The sequence below is a fragment of the Mustelus asterias genome, chromosome 4 (genome assembly GCF_964213995.1).
Source record: "Mustelus asterias chromosome 4, sMusAst1.hap1.1, whole genome shotgun sequence".
Taxonomy (NCBI): Eukaryota; Metazoa; Chordata; class Chondrichthyes; order Carcharhiniformes; family Triakidae; genus Mustelus; species Mustelus asterias.
The window spans coordinates 125,853,667-125,874,921 of record NC_135804.1 but is presented as its reverse complement, the minus strand read 5'-3'; the positions used below and the strand labels follow the sequence as shown (position 1 = coordinate 125,874,921).

Sequence of the window (21,255 nt, the reverse complement as noted above, 5' to 3'; positions counted from 1 at the left end):
CTTCTGCACTGTAGGGATTATATACTATTCTAAAATGACTAGAACCTGGAACTTTCTGGTCTCGCACCTGTGTTAATCCACTGCCTTTACCAACTGAGCTAACAGGGGACTCTGTAAGCCATGCAATGCAGTGTTACTTTTATCATTATTCAGCAATTCAACAAACAGGAAATAAATCTCTTTAAAACTGATAAGGAACAAATAGGTCACCCAGCAACAGTGGTGATTAACTGCTCTAAAACTGTGGTCCAGAAACCACCGCGGATCATGTTCAAAAGACCAAAAACAAAGTGAATGTGACAAAGAAAATGAGAGGCAACAGCAAGAGATCAAATCAACCAAATAAACTTTAGGCAAAAATCTCCAGAAAAACACAAGAGACAGCCAAGGACTTTGACAGTGAAGCTGTAGAGTATTTATTGAAAAAAGTGTTTATGAGTTCAGGTATATCAAAGAAAAATGTAGAAAAAAGGTTTTAATTTTTCACAGCACACCGCATATCAAAAAGGCTGCCTCAAATGCCCTTTACAGTGGGGTGGAAAAAGTCAATGCTGAGTGGGAAGTAAAACCAGAAAAGAATCAAAAGACCCAGTCAAAGCAGGTCCTTGAAAACTGTATGAGAAATGAAAGGCACAGGGACATGGGAAGCTAGTCCCAGCGTGGGTTTCCTCCGGGTTCTCCAGTTTCCTCCCACAGTCCAAAGATGAACAGGTTAGATGGATTAGTCAGGTAAATGCGTGGGGTTGCATTGGGGGACGGGGGGCCTGGGTGGGATGCTCTTTCAGAGAGTTGGTGCTGACTCGATTGGCCAACTGGCTTTCTGTGCACTGTAAGGATTCTAAAGCAATGGTGTAATGGCTGAAAATGATAGGCTTCATGTATGAGTTTCATTATAGCATGGGGAATGATTAGTTGAGGGATAAACTGTTAGGTATGGGTGGAGTGTGGTTTGGGTTGGGAAGAGGGCAGAAGAGTTGGGAGCCATTGGGAAGACAGGAATCTGAAGACACAAAGTCAGTTGTGTAGCTTGCCTTGATTTTGGATATTTGGCTTCAAGCAGGTGTTTGTGCTATGATATTAAAAACGTAAAAACGTTGGTAGGTATTTGCAATTTGATGTGTTTAGTTCTGTTGTAAAACAAATTATTCCAGTGCATTGCACTTAATTAGATTCACCTACACTTAAACATGGGGGCGGCACGGTGGCACAGTGGTTAGCACTGCTGCCTCACAGCACCAGGGACCCAGGTTCGATTCGGGTCACTGTCTGTGTGAAGTTTGTACATTCTCCCTGTGTCTGTGTGGGTTTCCTCCGGGTGCTCCAGTTTCCTCCCACAGTCCAAAGATGTGCAGGTTAGGTTCATTGGCCATGTTAAATTCTCCCTCAGTGTTCTCGAACAGGTGCCGGAGTGTGGCGACTAAGGGATTTTCACAGGAACTTCATTACAGTGTGAATGTAAGCCTACTTGTGATGAATAAATAAATGATATTTATATTTGGATATCATTACACTATTTAGGGTTTTAGTATCTCTGAAGCGTTTTTTAAAAAAACTGATAGCATTTAGATTTTAAAATTGTGGTGGCTGGTCAAGCTATTAATCAGTTTGTGAATCCTTCCAGTCCCCCCATCTTCAATAAGAATCATAGAATCCCTACAGCCCAACGAGTCTGCACCAACACTATCCCACCCAGGCCCTTTTCCCATAATCCCATATATTTAACCTGCTAATCCCCTGACACTAGGGACAATTTAGTATGGCCAATCAACCTAGTCCGCACATCTTTGGACTGTGGGAGGAAACCGGAGCATCCGGAGGAAACCCACACAGACACAGGGAGAATGTGCAAACTCCACACGGACAGTAACCCGAGGCCAGAATTGAACCCCGGTCCCTGGCACTGTGAGGTAGCAGTGCTAACCACTGTGCCACCCTGAGTGTGAGTATATGGGGCGGCACGGTAGCACAGTGGTTAGCACTGCTGCTTCACAGCTCCATGGTCCCGGGTTCGATTCCCGGCTCGGGTCACTGTCTGTGTGGAGTTTGCACATTCTCCTCGTGTCTGCGTGGGTTTCCTCCGGGTGCTCCGGTTTCCTCCCACAGTCCAAAGATGTGTGGGTTAGGTTGATTGGCCAGGTTAAAAATTGCCCCTTAGAGTCCTGAGATGCGTAGGTTAGAGGGATTAGCGGGTAAAATATGTGGGGGTAGGGCCTGGGTGGGATTGTGGTCGGTGCAGACTCGATGGGCCGAATGGCCTCCTTCTGCACTGTAGTGATTCTATGATTCTAAAACATCAATCACCGATTCAGATTGGCCAAAAACAAAATCAGACTGTGAGCTAACTGATAGTCGAATGGATTTGGAGACTTGGACAGCCTACAACAGGCATCTCAAAGCACTGAGAAGTACCACCACTGGTGCCTTCACAAGATCCTCCAAATGGATCCTACAATGCTAGGAATGGGCAATAAATGCTGGCCGAGGCAGCGATGCCCAGAACTCATAAATGAATTTTTAAAAAGGTCCAACAGAGGTGTCCAAACAACATGCCCAGCATTCGGGTGTTAATCACTCAAAGTCAGCTCTCTCTGGGCAGGATATGTCATTTGTGTGTCTGACACCAGACTCCCGAAGCTCCACCAGGAATGCAGTCATGGCAAGAGGCTCCCAGGAAGACAACAGAAACGCTTTAAGGATGTCCTCAAAGAACCACTGAAGAGGCTAAACATCCCTTTTCACTCATGGGAGACTCTAGCTTGTGACCAACCTAAGTGGAGAAGATACATTCAGGAAGGCACCGGACACAATGAAAGATTTCATCAGGAACACGCAGAGGTGAAGTTGAAGCGACACAAACCTCCAAACAACTCATCGACCTGATCCTCCGAGCACCAGCTGCCGTGTATGTGGCAGAGTCTGGTGATCAGGCATTAGATGTAGCAATCACCTCAGAAATCATTAAACTGGAGTGAAAGAAAGTCACTTCCAATCCCGAGGGACTGCCTAAAAAGAAGAAACTGAATTGTGTAAAATAAATATTTGAAATATTCACAATGTTTACAAGATATGATTCAAAATTGAAAATGAAAGTTCCAAATTTGCCAGATTCTTAACTCATCAGGTCATGAGACACTGAACAGAGAGTCATTATGGAAATATAAGGACAGATTGCACAGCTTTGATACTAATTTTGATTTGTCTGACATCCTTATTCAAAATTCTCATTAGGCCACTGCTTAGTAGAGTACATGGTCAATACAAAACAACAGCAAGATTGGTGGGTTTGGAAATGGGATATCTTACAACCTAACAGTAGCCCCAGCAGACATGGTCAGCGTACGTTCTCCAGCAGCAACCAGCTGACTCTCTACAGAACCAAGTAGCTGAGTGCTGGCCCTCCCCAGCAGCTCCAGCAGACTAAGCTGGCCTCCCATCCATTGACTCTATCTACACTTCCCGCTGCCTCGGCAAAGCAGCCAGCATAATTAAGGACCCCACACACCCGGGACATTCTCTCTTCCTCCGTCAGGAATAAGATAGAAAAGTCTGAGGTCATGTACCAACCGACTCAAGAACAGCTTCTTCCTTGTTGCCATCAGACTTTTGAATGGACCTATCTTGTATTAAGTTGATCTTTCTCTCTACCCGAGCTATAACTGTAACACTACATTCTGCATTCTCTCGTTCCTTCTCTATGGATGGTATGCTCTGTCTGTATAGCACGCAGGAAACAATAGTTTCCACTGTATGCTAATACATGTGACAATAATAAATCAAATCAAAATCAAATCAGAGGGCTGACCCTTCCCTGCAGCTCCAGCAGCAGAGGGCTAACCTTCCCAGCAGCTCCAGCAGCAGAGGGCGGACTCTCTCCAGCAGCTCCAGCAGCAGAGGGCTGACCTTCCCCAGTAGCTCCAGCAGCAGAGGGCTGATCTTTCCCAGCAGCTCCAGCAGCAGAGGGCTAACCTTCCCCAACAGCTCCAGCAGCAGAGGGCTGACACTCCCCAGCAGCTCCAGCAGCAGAGGGCTGACCCTCCCCAGCAGCTCCACCAGTCGTGGGCTGACCCTCCCCAGCAGTTTCTGCAGCAGAGAGCTGAACCACCCCCCCCCCCCAGCAGCTCCAGCAACTGAAGGCTGAACCGCCCCAGCAGCTCCAGCAGGACAAGCTGACCCTTATCAGCAGAGGGCTGACCTTCCACAACAGCTCCAGCATAAGAGAGCTGGCCTTCCCCAGCAGCAGAAGGCTGAACCTCCCCAGCAGCTCCAGCAGCAGAGGCTGACCCTCCCCAGCAGCTCCAGCAGCAGAGGCTGACCCTCCCCAGTAGCTCCAGCAGGAGAGGGCTGACCCTCCCCAGTAGCTCCAGCAGCAGAGGGCTGACCCTCTCCAGCAGCTCCAGCAACAGAGGGCTGACCCTCCCCAGTAGCTCCAGCAGCAGAGGGCTGACCCTCTCCAGCAGCTCTGGCAGCAGAGGGTGGACCCTCCCCAATAGCTCCAGCAGCAGAGGGCTGACCCTCCCCAGTAACTCCAGCAGCAGAGGGCTGACCTTCCCAGCAGTTCCAGCAGCAGTGGGCTGACCTTCCGCAACAGCTCCAGCAGCAGAGTGCTGACCCTCCCCAGCAGCTCCAGCAGCAGAGGGCTGACCCTCCCCAGCAGCTCCAGCAGGACAAGCTGACCCTCTCCAGCAGCTCCAGCAGCAGAGGGCTGACCCTCCCCAGCAGCTCCAGCAGGACAAGCTGACCCTCTCCAGCAGCTCCAGCAGCAGAGGGCTGACCCTCCCCAGCAGCTCCAGCAGCAGAGGGCTGACCCTCCCCAGCAGCTCCAGCAGCAGTGGGCTGACCCTCCCCAGCAGCTCCAGCAGCAGAGGCTGACCTCTCCAGCAGCTCCAGCAGCAGTGGGCTGATCTTCCCAGCAGCTCCAGCAGCATAGGACTGACCCTCCCCAGCAGCTCCAGCAGCAGAGGATCAGCTGACCGTCTCGTGCAGTTTGTCGAGGGGGGGGTGAGCGGCGCGCATGCGCGCTACATTCCAAGATGGCGGCGGGTTGTGCGGAGTTTGCCGAGCGCTGACGTGCTGGGCAGCGAGTGAAGGGGGGAGGGTGGGATGGGGGGGAAGTGAGAGACGGAGACAGGCAGCTGGACAGCGGGGTGAAGCTGCGGGAGGCCCGTGCTGGGACTGGTTATCGGGAATCCGGCCGGGGTCGCTGGATGTGAAAGGGCGGTGTGCAGCAGTGTGAAAGGGGGCTGGAAGTTTGTGTGGGGAGCTGCTGGCCTCTCCCCACCCCCTTGGCCTGCCTCAGCCTCTCTCCCTCTCCGCTTCCAGTCGGCAGCATTGCTCTCCGGAACGTCGGGCTCCAAATGCCACGTAGACTTAAACTGGCTTAAAGTGTCCCGGTGCCATCCTGCTGGTAGGGGGGGCGGAGGGTAAGGGCTGGAATCGCCTGCAAAGAGCCCCCCGGTGCACCAATCCAGTTTACCTGCAGCAGTGGACAGACTGGCACCTTTTCACGGTACTGTGCTGTCATTTATTTATTCCTATTCTCCTCCACAATTTAGTGATGGTTATAGTTGGAGTGCGTGTGTATACCGAGCGGCAGGGCAACTTGTTCCAGGCGACTTGCCTTTGTAAAAAGCTGCCCGTCGACAGCCCGGCTGTTTTCTTTTCAATTCTATTTTAACCTTAACGTATCTTTATCGTTCACGGTGTTGCCTCTCCTCTTCTTTCCTGCTCTTGCGAACAAGCCTTGTTCGTTCCAGATGTGGCGAGTTCCAGTAAGAGTACGGCTTTTAAAAAAAAAATGTATTGAAGATTTTGGATCATGCAGCGGTTTTCGGGCAGAAAACTAGTTTGAAGGTTCTCAGATGCGACTTAGTTCATGTACTATATTGTTTGCTGGGACCAAGAAATTTATGCCTGGCATCTGAAGGGAAGTTTTGAAATTTTTTTTCAAGGCTCTAAAATGTGTATGTCTGGTAATTAAGAGATTGAAGAAGAACATTTTTATTGAGCAGAAGTCCTGAACAATTGTGGGTAGAGCCTCTTCAAGTTTGTTTTTTGTTACATTTGTTCTTCAGTAGTTAAAAGCATTTTTTGTCTTTCTTGTATGCAACAAGTAAAATTGTTATGAGAATATGTGTTTCATACTCCCTTTGGATTGCCAAAAATGTTTTAATAGTGACGCCAGACTCTATAGCTTTAATTAGATTCAGGTGAGGTAACAGTGTAAGCTATCATCGGGGCCAAATATATTTAAAAGCAGTGATGATTCTTTTTTTTTTGGCCTATCATTTCATTGAAGCAATGAATTTTAATGACATTCTGTACTGCGTATTGGTGGCAGAAGCACCGTGGGCCAAATGGGCTCCTTCTGTGCTTGTATCATTCAGTGATTGGAGGAATCAGATGCTGCCTGGGGGCTAATTCTATACTTCTAGAAATACAGACTAAACCCAGGCACAAGCAAGCTCCCTTATGCTCTGGAGTTAACAGCTCTCCCAAGTCAGTATGCTGTCAGAATTAATTGAAACAAAAATATTTTGAAATCAACAATGCAAAACAAAGTTTGTAATTTTTTATAATTGGTTATTTGTTTTCCTTTCGGCAGTGCCCTGTAATTAAATTCCCAGCCCTGGACATTTCAACCATATGCTATCTTTATCTGCGGATTCAATCTTATGTTTTAAACGGCTGCTTAAGATTTCACCTGTGGGTTGTGCACCTAATATATAAAACAAATCCCCTTTCTGAAAAGTATAATATCTTTAGCATTAACCATTTGAAATCATGTCATGGGGCAGGCCCTGTGCTGGGAATTAAGAGACTAGGAGGGTGACGGGTGAGTTTCAAGAAATATTTGAAAGGAGGAGAGGCAGAAAGTTCTGGAAGATCTGTTTTCAGGTGAAGAATATTAGCTTTATTAACTGCAGATGAGTCAGCTGTGGCAATGTGGGACATTGGGTCAGGTGCAAGGTCTAACAACACCAGGTTACCATTGGACTTTAACCTGGTGTTGTGAGACTTCTTACTGTGTTTACCCCAGTGCAACGCCGGCATCTCCACATCATCCCCCTAACCTACATGTTTCGAGTCACTAAAGGACAATTTAGCATGGCCAATCCACCTAACCTGTACATCTTTGGACTGAGAGGATACCGGAGCACCCTGAGGAAACCCACGCAGACATGGAGAAGATGCAAACACCACACCGACAGTGACTCAAGACCTGAATTGAACCCGGGGCCCTGCCATGCGGTAGCAGTGCTAACCACCGTGCCACCATGCCGTCTCAGCTGGAAGCCTTGCAAATGTTTTTGTCCATTTAAACTACAGGAGCTAATTGTATCACAGTCACTGTCCTCGCTCCGTAGTAACAGTGCATTTATTGGGAGGGCATCTGGGAAATTTCGGGCATAATAGAAGTGAGATTCTGCAGATGCTGGAACTCTGAAATAAAAACAGCAAGTGCTGGAAACACTCAGCAGGTCTGGCAACATCCATGGAGAGAGAAAAGGTAAAACTTATCCAGTACGACACCAGTTCTAAAGATAATCATGCTAGACTCACCATTAACTCTGCTTCTCTCTCCACGTGTTTCTAGACCTGATGAGTTTTTCCAGTAGTTTGTTTTTATTTGGGAATTTACTGGATTGGCTCAATTTTCATGGGGTTTGGCCAACAAAGTCATCGTTCTCCCCCCTGGATTTTAAATGTCGTAAATGTTAATTTGTTTTTGATGCCAACTTGACAACACCTGATAGCACAAATAATGGAAGACATGTATATTGACCATATTGTGAGTAAGCTTTGTTAAACAATGCTGTATCGGTCCTATCAGCAGGTTCTTCCTAACTTGGGTGCAATATAGCATAACGTGACCTACAGACATGCGATAGTGTAGCTTCAAGTGTCAGAGGAAACTTGAGCACTTGTATTTAGCCTATTTCATCCAACCATAGGTGCTAAAATTCTTGCCACAAGCCTGTAGCTTGAAGTGAAATAAGATTTGAATAGGTAACTTGGTGTCTAGACAAGTCATGACACTATTGTAATGTGTACTAGCTTCAGTCATCCATCACTAGATTGTAATTAGCAAGTGGTGTAGGCACATAGATTTAATATTTGTCCAATGTATCCCACTTTTGTATAGTGCGCAAGAAACATACAACACTATGTTAATACATGTGGCAATAATAAATCAAATCAAATTTTGTTTTCCGTCAAAGCCAGATTTATGCTAATGGGGTGATTTTGCCATACTTGTACCAAAACATTTGACTAACTGTGCATTTTGTATTTCGGGGTACTTCAGTTATTGTGTTGAGATAGATCCTGAAATCTTGCACTGTCCATTACCTCGTGCTCTAGATTTTGAATACTGGTTCAATATTAATCTATTCCGATGATTGTTCTTTTGTCTTAGCAATATTACTTTTGGCTCTTAGTACAACACTTGTCTCATTGCAAGCTCACTATTTAACCTGCCCTGAGAGCTTCTGTTTAGAACTGACCAGGCATCCATGTTGTATTTGTGGTGTGCCTTCTGGTGCTCAGTCCGTTCTATTGATACTTTTCTGTCCTCTTCAGGACTCATCTGCTTAAAAGTTATGGTAGCATCTCTGGTTTCCTCTCTTTGGGGATCTTTCGATGCATCTAGGTCTGCATTCTTTGCAAAGGATCTGTGTTAAACAGTAACTTTTGCCTTGGTCTAACTTGACTCTTGAGGAAAACAAGTGCAAAACTTCCTGGAAGGTAGAAACTTTTGCTGCTTCCTTTTAACACCTCATAGCAAATCCATTGAGTTCACAAGCTGCAGGGTAGGTGCAAAAAGTGTTCAGGAGTGTCATGATTCTCCAACACTTTTTGCAACTCTAATTAATGTAAATGGTTAGGTGATGCAAATATGGCCAGTCACTGCTTAAACATTTAAAATATTGCTGTGTGAGAAGCTCTATTGACGCATAATCTAAATTTAATCTCGATAGTGCAAACCTGTACCTTTTATATTTCATACTTTCGTGATTTTATGCTCTCGTCACTTTTACAGTGTTCTTTTTACCATGAAGGGCTAAAATTGCAAGCTAGTGCAGGCACATCCCTACTTAGAATTTCATTTCATTCAGTTGCCTTAAATGACTTGGGGTCAGAAGCTTGAGAGTTCAAGCTTTGTTAAAGCCCTTGTGCACATAATTAAGGCAAATAGTTCAAATCCGCTTTCGGTGCAGTACAGAGGCAGTGCTGCTTTGTCAGAGATGTTTTCTTTAACCAAGATGTTAAATTGAAGCTTGTTCACCTCTTTAGGTGGACTTTCAACTAGCAGCATTACCTGTGTTACCCGACTAGCATTCGCCACTTGGCCGAAACCACTCGTTATCCTGCTGGTGTTTGGAGGACTTCGCTTTGCGTAGCTTGGTTGCTATTTTGCCTACATAACAATAGCTGGTGTTCTTAAAAATATTTAATGTTGGGGGTTGGAGGGTGTGGGGGTGGGTATGGGGGGGATGTGGGCGTGGGTATAGGGGAGGATAGCAGTGTGACTGTGTGTGGGCGGGTTGGGTGTGTGTGAGGTGTGTTGATGTGTGGGGGTTAGAGCGTGTGGGGAGGGGGGCGTGTGAGGGCGCATGGTTGAGGGGGTGTTGAGTGTGGTGTGGTGGATGTCAGGAGCACGTGTGGCAGGGTGGGTGGGAGCACATGCGAGAGGGGCGGAGGTGGGAGAGGGAGGCCAGAGCAAGCCGGTGGGTGGGTGTGCGAGGGAGGCGAGCGCGTGTAGTTGGGTGGGAGAGAGTGGCGTGATTTGGTTGGTGGGTATGGGAAAGAGTGGGAGGTGATGGTGTGTGGGTGGGTGAGAAAGAGTTGGAGGCGAAGAATGTAGGTGTTTGAGAGAGAGACGAGTGTGTGGAGGTGGGTGTGCATGAGAGATGTAGGAGAGTGTGTGGGTGTGCATGAGAGATGTGGGAGGTGACGGTGTGTGGGTGGGTGAGAAAGAGTTGGAGGCGAAGAGTGTGTGTTTGTAAGAGAGAGATGTGTGTGTGGAGGTGGGTGTGCATGAGAGAGGTAGGAGAATGAGGAGGCACAATGAGCATACTCGTGTGCGAGACAATGCTTGCATGCATGCGAGAAAGAGGGACTGCACGCACATGAGAGGGGGAGTGGGGGAGTGCTCGTGATGGCATGCGAAGGAGGTGTGTGTAATGGGAATCCAGCCCTCCAGTATCACTCCGAATAAATGAATTTGTGAGCAAAAGTAGCAGCATCACCCCCCCCATTAAAAATGAAAAAATGGTAAGATTTAAGTCTTTGTTGAATAAGGGAACTTGTTAATTATAATAAATTTATACATATAAGAAATGAAGACTCTTATTATGTTTTTACGTTTGTACCTATTGTACAAAAGACAATCAATATTTTGTGGTTTAATTCTTCAACATGTTTCTTAGGGGTTCTGTCAGTCCTCTTGAGCCATGAGAAGGGTTCTCTGCCTGAAGCATTTGTGAAATCCTGATCTAGATACATCTACTAAAGGATTCTGCGTTACCATGCACACACTCTCATTGAATGCTGGGCTTAAACTTCCTTCAAGAACTAATTTACCAAACGATTGAGCTGCTGCCCACCAGTTATTTGTCTGCCTTTCCAGAACATGGTGCAGAAAGACAAAACATGTTTTGACTCGGAATCTTAGCGTATTGTTGAAGGCAGTAGTGAAGTAGAGCCAAACATAGTTTTAATCTTAGGATTAGTTGACTAGAAATAGTATAGGGAATTTGATGCCTGTGAGCACTTTCCTTACCCAGTCATTATGGTGTCGAAATCAAATTAAAGTAATGTTTGCAAAGCAAAGAATTAATACCTACCTGTTCGCTAGATCAGATGAGGTATATGCAGTTTTCTTTATGGAAATGAAAAATAAATGGGAAAGGCTATATTCGATTGTTTAGAGAAATTCCATAAACATGAATAATACCTAATGGATGGAAAATAGTGTTTTACTGGTACTTCTATAAGAGCAGGTCATCTCACAACTGAAAATTGAGAAATGCTTGGAAGCATTGTTGCAGTACTGATTCTGTTTTGTAACCTATCAGTTACAAAGCTAAAAAGAGTCAGAGAGTTTAGTAATAGGCACTAAGTTTGTTAACTATTGCAAGTTCTTGAGACTTAATTTGTGAATTCGTTGGTGAGCGTAGACAGTTTAATTTTAGTTTATCCTAAATCCTAATTTAGTTTAATTTTTTCAGATTTGGTAGTGAATGTTAGTCCTATTACTATAGCTCCACACGTGAAACTAATGAAACTTAAGGTTCGTGAAATTGATCGTTTATTTAGCTGGATCAATAAGTGCCTTGTAAATAGTTCAAGCTGTTAAATTATTTGGAGGAGCTTACTTAAGTAACAATATAAAGTTGCTGATGTCCCCATGCCACATAACTTGGTGTCAAGGAAAGGGGAGAGGTCTGGGAAAGGGGAGAGGAACAGACCTATCGAGGGATGTGGATCAATTAAGCAGAGGTGTTAAGGATTGAACATAGTCATAGAGGTTTGCAGCATGGAAACAGGCCCTTCGGCCCAACTTGTCGATGCTGCCTTTTTTAACGACTAAGCTAGTCCTAATTGCCCGTATTTGGCCCATATCCCTCGATAGCCGTCTTATCCACGTAACTGTCTAACCGCTTTATAAAAGGCAAAATTGTACCCACCTCTGCTACTACCTCTGGCAGCTTGGTCCAGACGCTCACTACTCTCTGTGTGAAAAAACTGCCCCTCTGGACCCTTTTGTATCTCTCCCTTCACTCCTTAAACCTATACCCTCTATTTTTTGACTCCCCTACACTTAGGAAAAGATATTGACTATGTAGATGATCTATGCCCGTCATTATTTTATAGACATCTATAAGATCACCCCAAGCCTCCTACGCTCCAGGGAAAAGAAAAGTCCCAGTCTATCCAGCCTCTCCTTATAACTCAAACCATCAAGTTTCGGTAGCATACTAGTAAATTTTTTCTGCACTCTTTCTAGTTTAATAATATCCTTTCTATAATAAGGTGACCAGAACTGTACACAGTATTCCAAGTGTGGCCATACTAATGTCTTGTACAACTTCAACAAGACGTCCCAACTCCGTATTCAATGTTCTGACCCATGAAACCAAGCATGTCGAATGCGTTCTTCACCACTCTGTCCACCTTTGACTCCACTTTCAAGGAGCTATGAACCTGTCCCCCTAGATCTTTGTTCGATAACTCTCCCCAAAGCCCTACCATTATCTGAGTAAGTCCTGCCCTGTTTCGATCTACCTACATGCATCACCTCGCATTTATCTAAGAACAAAGAACATAGAGGATTGGTAGGATTCTAATGTGGGTAACTGTAAGCTGATGCATATTGGAATGAGTACATAATAAAGGATGTCCATTTCAAAGGTGAGGAAAGAAATGTATTTGGATGTGATTATTGATTACTGACTGTTAGTTCCTGGTCAATCTGCTAGCAGAGTTTGTGAAAATCTACAATGCAACTGAGGACATTGATTATAAGTCAAAGGTTCTTCTACAAATTAACATTGAGGCTAACATTTGGGCCAACTTGTTTAGATTTGGACATCCTGCCTTAAAAAAGGATGTTAATTGTAATGCATTCAGAGATCAGCAACAGTTAGTATTTTAAAATTGAGACAAAATTCACATAGGTGCACTTTTCATTGGAGGAAAAAGAGAATGCAGGGAACGTTATAGCTCAAGAGTTTTAAGACCTGGACATAGATCATATAAAAGTTATTAAGCTATGTCTATAACTGCAGTATCTATCTAATTTACGGAGAAGATGATTGCAGGATGGCAAGGGCAGAATCTGACTTTTTCTGCAGACATACTTGTACATAAAGAAATAAATTGGGCTGATCTTTGTCATGAATGAATAATTAAGAAATGTGTAGACTCTGGAGAGTAAGACTCTAAAAGAGCTTTAATAGAGAAGGTGCATGCATTAATTTAAATCAAGGAAGGCTTTGCTCCATGCTGTAGACAGTCATTTGACTGGCTGAGCAGTGGAATGTAGGAAATGTAAACGCACTGTAGTTTAAAGGAATTAAACAACTGGGGACTCTCTTTCTTTGAAGCCTTAAATTTGAAGTCCTTGCGTTAGGGAAAGTTGAGCACCAGTAACTACAGCAATCTCGAGTTATGCAGTCAGCCAGTGGATTCAGGGCTTGTCACATCATTGTTGTCCCTAAGTAGTTTATGTTCTCAGTTATTTGCCTCTTGGAGAGCTAGTTTCTAAAGCTATTGATAAAAAGCTGTGTTCCAGGATTTCTTTAGAATCGTATTCCATTCATATTGTAGCACTTTCCTCAGAAGGAAGCAGATAAATCTGCAAGACTGCGGAGATAAAGTAAGATTGTACTAATGGGTTTGAAAGCTGGCATAGATTTGATGGGTTGAATAGCCACCCCTTGTGCGATAATGGCTCCATGACTCTGGGATTCATGGATGTGGATGGGGAGGGTTTAATTTCTTCTCTCACCACACGTCTATAAACAGAGATATTTTTGATTTGCTTCCACCTTTACGAGCATATTTCCCAACCGCTCGGTTTGGTGTGATCTACTTTTCTATTAACCTCAAGGCAAACTCAAGATAGAATGTACTCCAAGGGTTAGTTTATTTACACACACTCAAACCGTGGGAGGAGGGTAGCAACATTGCCTCCTTTGCATTCAGACAGTAAAAGGGTAGAGAAAATAAAGATTTACAGTGTAAAGACCACAGAGAAAGGAAGCATTGATTCATGTGGGTCCAGATGTTGAATAAGGTATTCCATCATGTAGGTTGGTGGGCTGAAAAGCAATGCTGTAAAATTCACTTTTCTAGTGGAGTTGACTTCACACGATGATAAACACAGATGAATTAGTCTTGTGGGTGAGTGTACAGAAGTTCCAGCAGAAACAATGTAGGTGGGGCCAGGTGTTCAATTTGGGCAGAGCTCCTTTTCTGTCTTGCTAATTAGATGGTAAAATGGAAGACTTCGTTTGTTGTACAGCAAAGCAATATAACTGGTTCTACGAGCTAGAGGTTCATATCACAAAACTCCCAACTCTCCACATTGCCTTTGACAAGGGACTGAATTACCGAGATCGTTAAATGTCCCGCTCACCATGACGTGAAAAGAAGATTGCAGAGTGCTTTGCCCTTGTAGACTAGTAGACTCCTGTTCCTTTGTAGACTCGTAGACTCCTGTTGGTCAACTTGGCTTGCAGATGGCCTTTGTGTAGCTCTCTAAGAATGTAGCCTTTGGGGAAGGTGGGATTATTAGTGTCTCTTGAGATAAAACGAGATACAAGTTTCCCTGATGCTGCCAGGTAGCTCTTTTTTATTAGAGGATCACAGCCAGACATAACTTCAGCCATTTTAAAATAATTTTTAAAATTTTAGAAATAGCCAAGAAAATATATGTATTTGAATGAAAATGTACAGCGATATATTTGAAGTCCCTTCAGAACTCTGAGGGGTGCCTCTTGCAGAAGGAGCACTTAGCTGTATTATTGGCGACCTTCTGATGGATCAAAAGGGATATAAAATGACTTTTGAAGAATTAGCTTTTTTGGTTGAATTGTTTTAACCAGTGGAGGTAGATATCAGGGATTTGACCTAGAGTAGAGACCAATTGATGTTGATTTTATGAAGAAAAGATTAGAACTGCATACTGGGCCAATACTTTGCCAGCCTATATGAAGGTTAAGCTTGCAGTTGTTTCATTAATGCAGACATGTTGCACTGAGGATAAGTTTTCTAACTTAAATGTGCTGCATGACTCATATCTGGAAAATACGGCCAAATTCTGACACACACTGACTTTTTTTGTGGCAACTATTGTTGACCCTTGTTATATATATTTATATGATTTTTTTAGGGGAAGTTTTTCTCTGTGACATTTATCGTGTATATCTATGGTATAAGGCACGGGCTGCCAGTAAAATCCTTGCTACTGTGTTCATTAATTCCTTCAGGAATGAGCCTAGATAAATATCTGGTTTAGGATGTTAAAGCAATGTTTGCAATACATGCTTTAAGTTGCTTGTTCAGAAGCTATTTATATATATATTAGCTCTCTACATTTGCACTGCTAAATATGTTATTTTAATCTTAGTGGCAGAATTGCAATCCAGAAAAAGCAGACTTACGATCCTTCCAAAGTTTTAGTGCAAATATGTGCAAATAGATAGAAGGGCAACCTGTCTCTGCCATTTCTCCTAAACAAGTGACAAAGTAAAAGAGCTTAAAGGCAAGTACATTGTGAAATGATCAAATACATCATGGAATGTGATAGTTCCTTTGCTATTCCAAGGCTGAATGACTTCATTGTGTTCCTGGTTTCCTTATGGTTTAAAATTTCTAATTCTAGCTCAAGCCATTTTTCTACAAGTAAGGTGCAAAAGAAAATGTGGAGTAAAAAAAGTTTTCGTTCTTTTGGCAAGTAATGTTCATTTAGCACAGATTCTACTCATAACCTATTGAAGGGGCTATCCATCCATCGACATTGTAAACCGTGACTGCTTCGCGTACCAGTACACTGGATAATTTAACGTTAACTTTCTGCTTCCACAGATATGACTAAACTGATTAAGGATTCTGTTAAGAAGGTTCTGAGTTCAATCTATGCTTTCTGTTGAGTTCACTGATTTCTGGTTGGATTGATGGTAAGAGTATACAGTTGGCCTCAGCTTCCTTCAGCTGTGCAGTGGGAGTTCTTCCAGTGATCCCATTCCCATTGACTAGTCAGTCACTTTGCTGAACAAAAAATGTGTGTATGTGTTTGATGTACACTGCATCTGGCTCAGTTGTAATTTCTCAGTACAGTTGAAATGAGAGCACGCACTCTTGATTTGTATTTTGTTCGGATTGAGCCTGGTAGTGTTCAGTACTATAAAAGGAATGTTTAAATTGAGAGACATGCACCAGAATTAAAATTCAGTGAATATCATTCACTCTTGTATAACAGCAATAGCATTCATATATGTTACACCTATGGGCGGCACGGTAGCACAGTGGTTAGCACTGCTGATTCACAGCTCTAGGGACCTGGGTTCGATTCCCGGCTTGGGTCACTGTCTGTGTGGAGTTTGCACATTCTCCTCGTGCCTGCGTGGGTTTCCTCCGGGTGCTCCGGTTTCCTCCCACAGTCCAAAGATGTGCGGGTTAGGTTGATTGGCCTTGCTAAAAATTGCCCCTTAGTGTCCTGAGATGCGTAGGTTAGAGGGATTGGTGGGTAAAATATGTGGGGATATGGGGGTAGGGCCTGGGTGGGATTGTGGTCGGTGCAGACTCGATGGGCCGAGTGGCCTCTTTCTGTACTGTAGGGATTCTATTACATTTTTAGTTAGTAGATCTGTTCAGAACTCCCACTGCCTTTATTTCTGGCCTCACTTCCATTCTCTGTTGTACTTGAATGATTTACAGAGACCTCTTGTAAAATTAATCTCACTCAGACAAGTCACACAATGGTAGCTGGGCCAAATAGAAAATGTAGCATTGATCCAGTAGAGCTTCTCAGAGATTGGGCTGGGGCACATCACTTCATTATACGCTGCTATACTGTACTTAGAAGTACTTCCTGCTGACATGGGTGCCTGGAACAGCAAATGTTCTGCCCAATACTAACATCCTGTACCTTAAGTGCGACAGATTCATAAAAAGTATTTGTGCTATCAATGTTTAGTTAAGCTTCCCATCTTGAATTTATATTGAGGTTTGCTGTGGGTAATTTGTATGCCAGAAGGTAGGAAGTTATTCAAACTGCTTGTTTGATAGATCTGTTTGCTTTTTAATACAGATGTGCTTTGCAGTGACTGATTCTCCTTGCTTGATCCTAGTTCCCAAAATTAGATTTAGACAATTGTAGGAGGCGTTTTTGTTTCAAATTGAAATTGCGGCAAATTATTCTTCACTTGATTGCATGAAACCATTTCCGTGAGCTCGTGAATTTATACCAAATGTGAACTTCAAGGACATTGAAGGAAAAATTTGGAAGGCAAACAAAAAGCTTGATTGGTGTGATGGGTTTCAGAAGGATCTGAAAGGAGGAGAGGGAGATGAATTTAGAAGGGAATTTCAGAGCGTGGGGGTGAGGCAGCTGAAGGCTTGGCAGACAAATTTGGGGAAAGATAGCAGAATGCACAAGAGACCAGTCTGAGGACTGGAGGAGGATACATGTGAGACAGTGAAGTAAATATGACATTTTTAATTTGGAAGCCAGGTGACTGGAAGCCTATCTAGATCAGCAGAGAGAATGGACAAGCTTGACTTCATCTGCGATACAATTCCAAAAGCTAAGTTATGGACTGCGTAAAGATAGCACCATAGGCTGGCAAGTGGAAGCTATTCATTGTTGTTGAGAAACAGCGTGTAACTGACAGAAAGGAGAACACTAAAGACAGAATCTTGAGGTACATTGGTACAATTAGGTGAGGATGGAAGGAGAAACCATTGCAGAAAATGTCCTGGTGAATTGGGCAGGGAAAGGTGAAACTATGAAAGGTGGGTAGCACAGACATGGATCCCAAAGGAGAATTGATGGTGTACATTAGCCACATAGTGTTGGAGAGGACCAGGGGGGATAATACAGCAAAAGGGCATAAAGTGCCAATTTGTCAAATTTGCAATTACCTGCTTATTTTTTTAAAAAAGCTTTTGAAGTGAAAATTAAAAAGAAAACTGAATACATACAAAATTCCTTTCAAGATCTCTAAATCATGGTGTTAAAAGATAAAGATAGAATGAACTATTTTTGAAGGCTAATTAAATTATTCTTCTTGGCAATTTCTTTATTTACATTTTCCAGTCAGGGTGCAGTATGCAATTAATATGCAGTCAAGCAGTTTTTTAATACTAGACCCTGTATTAATAATTGAATGCCAGAGTATTTGAGGCATATGTGAGAAACTCGAAGATGGTGGAGAGGCCAAAGGGGAGTATTCTGAAATCGGGTGCCTAAATCTTGAAGGCATGGCTAAAAGGTAGGGCAAAGGGAGGGAGGGGACAGTGGTGTTTGGTGCGGGGAATTGGATGAGAGTTTGAGATTTGTGGAACAGGGAGTTGGTGGGAGAGTGGGAGGAGTAAACCTGTAAGGGTTGAAACACAAGAATAATAAATTTGAAGTGTTGCGAGGCATGGATGCCAATGCTGGTGAGCAAACAAAGGATGATGTAGTTGACCATGCCAAGCCTGTAGAAAGATTGGAGTGCAAAGAGGGATCTGTAGTCACAGAGAATGTAGTTTCTGATTTTGGTTAGGGTTATTTCAGTGCTATGGTGGAGTGAAAACCTGTTCATAGAGATTTCAATGGAGTGGTGGAAAAATTGGCAATGGATTTGGCAGGTGAAAACATGTTGAAGGACTTAGGAGAGGAAAAGGAGATGGGAGTTGGATGGTGGTTGCCAGGACAGATGAGTAAAAAGTGTTTTTTTTAATATACATCTGCTGGTGGGAGTTTTTGAAGGCATAGTACCTGAGGATATCACTAATTTGGGGGCAAGGGAGGGAAGTTTGGTGATTGGTGTTGGAAATTAGGCCAAGGGAACAAAAAACATAGAACATAGAACATTACAGCGCAGTACAGGCGCTTTGGCCCTCGATGTTGCGCCGATCAGTGAAACCAATCTAAAGCCCATCTAACCTACATTATTCCAATATCATCCATATGTTTATCCAATGACCATTTAAATGCCCTTAATGTTGGCGAGTCCACTACTGCTGCAGGCAGGGCATTCCACGCCCTTACTACTCTCTGGGTAAAGAACCTACCTCTGACATCTGTCCTATATCTATCACCCCTCAATTTAGAGGTATATCCCCTCGTGCTAGCTATCACCATCCGAGGAAAAAGGCTCTCGCTACCCACCCTATCTAATCTTCTGATCATCTTGTATGCCTCTATTAAGTCACCACTTAACCTTCTCTCTAACGAAAACAACCTCCAGTCCCTCAGCCTTTCCTCATAAGACCTTCCCACCATCCCAGGCAACATCCTAGTAAATCTCCTCTGCACCCTTTCCAATGCTTCCATATCCTTCCTATAATGTGGTGACCAGAACTGTACGCAATACTCCAAGTGCGGCCGCACCAGAGTTTTGTACAGCTGCAGCATGACCTCCTGGCTCCGAAACTCAATCCCTCTACCAATAAAAGCTAACACTCCGTACGCCTTCTTAACAACCCTATCAACCTGGGTGCCAACTGTCAGGGATCTGTGCACAAGGACACCGAGATATCTCTGTTCATCCACACTACCAAGTATCTTACCATTAGCCCAGTACTCTGTAATCCTGTTACTCCTTCCAAAGTGAATCACCTCACACTTTTTTGCATTGAACTCCATTTGCCACCTCTCAGCCCAGCACTGCAGCTTATCTATGTCCCTCTGTAACCTGCAACAACTTTCCGCACTGTCCACAACTCCTCCGACTTTAGTGTCATCCGCAAATTTACTAACCCATCCTTCTACGCCCTCATCCAGGTCACTTATAAAAATGACAAACAGCAGTGGCCCCAAAACAGATCCTTGCGGTAACCATTAGTAACTGAACTCCAGGATGAACATTTCCCATCAACCACCACCCTCTGTCTTCTTACAGCTAGCCAATTCCTGATCCAAACCGCTAAATCGCCCTCAATCCCATGCCTCCGTATCTTCTGCAATTGCTTATCGTGGGGAACCTTATCAAACGCTTTACTGAAATCCATATACACCACATCGACTGCTTTACCCTCATCCACCTCTTTGATCACCTCCTCAAAGAACTCAATAAGGTTTGTGAGGCACGACCTACCCTTCACAAAACCGTGTTGACTATTCCTAATCAAATTATTCCTTTCTAGATGATTATAAATCCTATCTCTTATAATCCTTTCCAAAACTTTGCAGAAGTTGAGTATAAGGCCAAGTATAATAGAAATGTATAAATTGATGTTTTCTAAATACATCTCAGCATCTACATGCTTCTTTTCCGTGTTACTGCACATGCCATTCAAGCTTCTGCTCTGATGCTGCTTCTGTTGCCTCTTCACTGTAATGCTCTTCCATCACCACTTCAGTTGCCTCTGCCCAGTCTCTGACCTACTGACACCTACCTTGATTTTTATCCTTGTTCTCAGAATGTAGATAATGTTGGTTAGGCTGCACTTATTATATCTCCCTACTTCGCTCGAAGGTGGTGATCTGCCTTCTGCACTGACAGTTGGTATTCTCTAGGGCTAGGCTATTTCAAAGGCTCGTGAAATTTCCCTTTCCAAGTATGTTCATGAGTTAAGGTTTTGCAGCAAAACATTATTATTGAAATCTGTTTCAGAATTTATTTGGCTGTCTTTCAAATGAACCTGTTGCTGTTTAATTCCATATTTGCAACATTACCATACCATGGCTCACTTTCATATCAGGTTGTACTTTTAATTATGCCTGCTTTCTTTAACTTGACTGAGCTTTGATTATTGATACTTCACAGTAAAAGTTCCATGGACTTCCGACAATGCACTTGTTACCTTCAGGAAAAATGACACGTTGCCTGACAATTGTTCAGGCCAAAAGATGTGCAACATACAATTTTCAGCGTTTGATTTATGTGCTACGTCTATTTGCTAAAATGAACTGACTGTTTTAAAACTTTTAAAATTCTTGAAGATAGTAATTTGGTGCTTCTTGGCTTGCATTATTTTTTCTCACTTCTGCAGTATGAAGATGGAAGGTTGAAATGGGAGAGCTGGGGCTGGTAAAATGGGGAAATTCTCACTACCTATATTGTTACACTGGATGCCATGCCAACACACCAGATCATAGAATCATAGAAGAATCATAGAAACCCTACAGTGCAGAAGGAGGCCATTCGGCCCATCGAGTCTGCACCGACCACAATCCCACCCAGGCCCTACCCCCACATATTTACCTGCTAATCCCTCTAACCTACGCATCTCAGGACTCTAAGGGGCAATTTTTTTTTTTTTTAACCTGGCCAATCAACCTAACCCGCACATCTTTGGACTGTGGGAGGAAACCGGAGCACCCGGAGGAAACCCACGCAGACACGAGGAGAATGTGCAAACTCCACACAGACAGTGACCCGAGCCGGGAATCGAACCCGGGACCCTGGAGCTGTGAAGCAGCAGTGCTAACCACTGTGCTACCGTGCCGCCCACTGGACTTATTTTCTACTGACAAATCATTCAAGTTGACTGCAAGCTATTGCTGAACTTTGATTCCTTACTTGCACATCAAAT

At 43.8% G+C, this 21,255-nt stretch overlaps 1 protein-coding gene across 3 annotated transcripts in view; it reads left to right on the top strand.

Moving 5' to 3' along the window:
• The first annotated feature begins 5,113 nt into the window (after positions 1-5,113).
• Positions 5,114-21,255, top strand: part of LOC144492979 (fibronectin type-III domain-containing protein 3A-like) — a 144,164-nt gene continuing 128,022 nt past the window's right edge. The window contains exons 1-2 of one of the 3 annotated variants that reach the window (XM_078211717.1): positions 5,434-5,506; positions 9,295-9,405. The gene's annotated coding sequence lies outside the window, so the exon portion shown is untranslated. Of the gene's footprint in view, positions 5,507-9,294; positions 9,406-10,140; positions 10,276-21,255 lie in introns of those variants that run through there. The other 2 variants (XM_078211716.1, XM_078211718.1) reach the window with 2 other exon arrangements.